This window comes from Triticum dicoccoides, chromosome 1B (genome assembly GCF_002162155.2).
Source record: "Triticum dicoccoides isolate Atlit2015 ecotype Zavitan chromosome 1B, WEW_v2.0, whole genome shotgun sequence".
Classification (NCBI taxonomy): domain Eukaryota; kingdom Viridiplantae; phylum Streptophyta; class Magnoliopsida; order Poales; family Poaceae; genus Triticum; species Triticum dicoccoides.
Window position 1 is genome coordinate 481,597,019 of NC_041381.1, and position 5,286 is coordinate 481,602,304.

Here is a 5,286-nt window from a genome sequence, read left to right on the forward strand (position 1 = left end):
TTTGGAGTGAGTTGCACTTTCAACTTGCCTACATGGGTTAGTCCCACAAGGAACAAACAAGAATATCCAAAGACATAGAGTGATGCACACACAAGATGATGTCCACGAAAACATTAGGTTACCTTGTCCCTTGCCTTACCAACATGAGGGTTTGTGACTCCTTGAACTAGTGCAAGATGTGGAAGTTGATTGCACTTGTTCTTGCCATAATGATATGAGTGACGAATGTTGGCAGAGTCACCCTCAAGAACTCTCTAGTTCTTCTTCTTTGGGATCCACATCATCTTGATGGGAATCCTTGGAGTTGTAGTTGTACTTGATGAAGTAGAACTTGACGTAGTCTTGGGAACCCACTTGAACAAGGCCTTAGGTGCTTCTTCAAATGCATCAATCTCTTCTTGAAGCTTGTCCTTGCCTTTGTTCTTGTGGTCTTGTGGTGGAAGATCATCTTGAGCTTGTGTTCCCTTGAAGGAAGTAGGATCATACTTCTCTTGTTGAGGAACAAACTTCGTCTTGGGGTATTGATCTTCTTCCCAATCAACTCCATTGGCATTGAACTTTCGTTCAAATCCAACACCTTGATTCTTCCGGTGTCTTCCTTGCTTGTGTACAATTTCCTCGAATTGCTTACTCTCGGCAAGGCTGTTGTAAACACCTTTCTCTATAATTCCCTTCAATAAGCTATTTTCTTGCTCAAGTGTAATTTGGCTAAGAGAGTCATTAGTGGAATCAAGAGAACTACTAGAAGCAACAATATTGGATTTGACATTATTATTGTTACTACTAAAGGAAGTATCTTTCTTGTACTTGTTACTAGACTTGACTTGAGGCATGTAAGTAGATAGGAGCAAACGCTTGGCAATGTAAGAAGAACTTTTCTTACGGAGATCATCATTGATTGCTTTTAAGAACTCATGCTCTTGCTCAAGATTGAGCTTTTCAAAGCGTAACTTCTCATGAGCCCTTAAAAGTTCTCGATGATCTTCGAAGATAGTTTCATGAGCCAACTTAAGAGTGTTTAGTTCTTTAGTTAGAAGCTCAATTTTCTCCTTATCATTGTCATTCATTTGATTAGCATGATTAATTGACGTTTCATCATAGTATTCATCACTAGAGTTGTCAACAAGTAAATCTTCATCCACAAGCAAGTCATCTTCATCACTATTGAAATCAACATACTCAGGATGTGTTACCTTTGGACCTTTGTCCATGAAGCATCTTCCAATTCCTTCATTTGGTGAATCAAATATGTCGTAGGAGTTGGTTGACACAAGTGCTAGACCGGCAACACCTTCATCTTGAGTATATTCATAGTCGGAGTGATAGCTTCTCTTGGAGTGATGGTCGGAGTCGGAGCCGGATACCCATTCACCAACATGAGCTTGATGTCTTCATTTTGTGTAGCTCCTTGATTACTTGTCCTTTCTTTCCGAATCCTTGCTTCTCCGTGAGGGTCTTCGTTCATAACGATCATCTCTACTCCTCCTCTCTCTTGGTGGTGATTCTTCTCTTTTGCTTCTTCTTTTGGGAGAATCTTCTCTTCTTTTGTAGGGTGCCGTACACTCATTGGAGTAGTGTCCAGGCCTCCCACAATTGTAGCAATTGCGCTCTCGACTAGAAGATCTTTTGTCATGATAAGACCTTGACTTGGAGCTTCTTTCTTTGCTTCTACTCTTGTAGAATTTGTTGAAGTTCTTCACCATTAAGCTCAATTCTTCATTGAAGGTTTGTTTCTCACTTGATGATGTGGGGGCTTCACTTGAGGCTTTGTAAGCACCACTTGACTTGTTGTGAAGTTCCTCCTTATCCTTTGATTGACATCTCAGGAGCAACAATTCTTCCAATGACTTCCGTTGGCTTGAGATCTTTGTAGTTTGGCATCATTTGGATCAATGTGCACACGGTATCATACTTTCCATCCAATGCTCTTAGGATCTTCTTGATGATGAATCTGTCGGTCATCTCTTCCCTCCCTAAGCCGGTAATCTCATTTGTAATAAGAGCAAGCCTAGAGTACATTTCAGCGACACCTTCACCATCCTCCATTTTGAACTTGTCAAGGTGACTTTGGAGCATATCCAACTTGGATTCCTTGACGGATTCGGTACCTTCGTGCATATCAATCAAAGTATCCTAAATTTCCTTTGCATTCTCAAGACGGCTGATTTTGTTGAATTCTTTGGGGCACAATCCGTTGAAGATGATATCACAAGCTTGAGCGTTGTATTGCAGCATCTTCAATTCTTCCGCATTAGCTTCACGGTTCGGCTTTCTCCCATCAAAGAATTCACCTTGCAAGCCAATACAAATAATTTCCCAAACGACGGGGTTATGTCCGAGAATATGCATTTTCATCTTATGCTTCCAACTAGCAAAATTAGTACCATCAAAGTAAGGACCTCTATGGTGATAATTTCCCTCGCTAGACGCCATACTCTTCTAGGTTGTGAAACCAAGGCTATGACCACCAAAAGCTATGGAAATCAAAGCAAATGGAGACCAAAGCTCTGATACCACTTGTAGGACCTTGAAGTATGTCTAGTGGGGGGGTCATTAGACTACTTGATCAATTAAAAACTTAACATTTTCACAATTTTAGAGTTTGGTAGATTTTAGCTATCTTAGGACAAGTCAAGCAATCATCACACTATTCAAGCAAGCATGCAAAGAGTATATAGGCAGCGGAAATTAAAGCATGCAACTTGCAAGAAAGTAAAGGGAAGGGTTTGGAGGATTCAAACGCAATTGGAGACACGGATGTTTTTAGCGTGGTTCCGATAGGTGGTGCTATCGTACATCCACGTTGATGGAGACTTCAATCCACGAAGGGTAACGGTTGCGCGAGTCCACGGAGGGCTCCACCCATGAAGGGTCCACGAAGAAGCAACCTTGTCTATCCCACCATGGCCGTCGCCCAGGAAGGACTTGCCTCAGTAGCGGTAGATCTTCACGAAGTAGGCGATCTCCTTGCCCTTACAAACTCCTTGGTTCAACTCCACATTCTTGTCAGAGGCTCCCAAGTGACACCTAGCCAATCTAGGAGACACCACTCTCCAAGAAGTAACAAATGGTGTGTTGATGATGAACTCCTTGCTCTTGTGCTTCAAATGATAGTCTCCCAACACTCAACTCTCTCTCATAGGATTTGGATCTGGTGGAAAGAGGATTTGAGTGGAAAGCAACTTGGGGAAGGCTAGAGATCAAGATTCATATGGTAGGAATGGAATATCTTGGCCTCAACACATGAGTAGGTGGTTCTCTCTCAGAAATTGTAAGTTGGAAGTGTAGGTTTAGTCTGATGGCTCTCTCCATGAATGAAGAGGAGGTGGACGGGTATATATAGCCTCCACACAAAATCTAACCATTACACACAATTTACCAAACTTGGTGGGACCGATTCAACAGTCTCGGTTAGACCGATTTAGTAAACCTAGTGATTGTTAGTGATTTTCGGTGGGACTGACATGCAACTCGGTGAGACGGATTCGGTTAGGGTTAGGGCATAACGTAATATCGGTAAGACCGATTACACAAACTCGGTGGGACCGATTTTGATAATAAGCTTTCCAAAGAGTTGGTGAGGTAAACTCGGTGGGACCGATTTGCTCTTTTCGGTGAGACCGAAATGTTACAAAAAGGAAACAAAGAGTTTACATTGCAATCTCGGTGGGACCGATCGCTCACTTCGGTTGGACCGAAACGTTACGAAGGGAAACAGAGAGATTACAATCCCATCTCGGTGAGACCGAGATCCCAATCAGTAGGACCGATTTGCCTAGGGTTTGTGGCAGTGGCTATGACATTTGAAATCGGTGGCACAGGGTTGGAAGAATCGGTCTAACCGATTTTGGCTTAAGGTTTAGGTCATTTGTGGATGTGAGAAAGTAGCTGAGGGTTTTGGAGCATATCACTAAGCACATGAAGCAAGAGGCTCATTAAGCAACACCTCATCCCTCCTTGATAGTATTGGCTTTTCCTATAGACTCAATGTGATCTTGGATCATTAAAATATAAAATGAAGAGTCTTGAGCTTTTGAGCTTGAGTCAATCCTTTGTCCTTTGTATTTTGAGGGATCCACTTTCATCATCCATGCCATGCCATTCATTGAGCTTTCCTGAAATAATAGTCTTGGAATAGAATTAGCACAATGAGCTATATGTTGTTATGAATTACCAAAACCACCTAGGGATAGTTGCACTTTCACCAGGCGTGTTAAAAAGGTTTCTCGCATCATAAACTGGGGGTAAACGACTTGTATGCCTTCTGTTAAAGACAGCGTTTGATGCGTTCCGGTCCAGGCTCAAGCGAAAATTTTCTGCTTGAATCCGCTCTGCTTCCCTTTCCAAGGCAGCTCGTTCTGTCGCCCACCATGCGCTCTCAGCGTTAAGATCCTCCTTAGCTTGAGATATCTCATCATGCAACTTTGCAACATCCACATTATGTTGCGCTTGGTTCGCCGGGGATACCTCCACCGCCAGCAACGTTGCCAAAGCCTCCAATAGTTCCAATAAAATTTGAGTTGGTGGGCGCATAGGGCCTCCTGCCCCGGCTGTCATAGCAGTCACTGAACCAGAGATCATTGCTGCCACAGTTGAAGAATTCTGCCCCGGCTGCGTACCGGACATGACGATCGCAACCCGGTTTGGCGGCTCATAGGGGTCTGGAATACTGTCGCCATCGGAATAGCCCCCAAGCCTATCATCTTGCACTTGGTACATGGAATTGGTCTCACTGGTAGAGGACTCATCGCCTGAGTAGATGGCCGTCTCTCCACTGGACATCGATCCTCCTTCAAGATCCACTCCTTGAGTAAAACCAACAAAGACACGCTTCGGGGCGCCTTGAATCTTGGCGGGTCGCATGTGCTGAGCCGTCTCGACGATGTCGGTGCAGGTGTCCGGCTCAACTTCCGACTCGCCAATCTTGCCGTGGAAGACATGAATCCCGCCGAAGGTCCCGATACCCGTACTCAATTGAGCTGGCCTCGGGGCCCCAACCCGCATCATCGATGTAGAGCTTGCCGCGGTGACTCTTAGTCATCCGGCCCAAAACGTGTCCCTTGATCCCTGCGAAGTTGCCCTTTAAGAACTCGAAACCACCATGCGCTGGCCCCACGGTGGGCGCCAACTGCCGTGGACTTAACACGGCAGATGCCCTAGCAAGAGGACTTAGGTGTGGAGCCATCGCCGCTAGGTTAACTTGAAGGGATTAAATAGGACAAAGGACACATAGCGTTTTTACCCAGGTTCGGCCCCTCTTAGCGAGGTAAAAGCCTACTTCTGCTT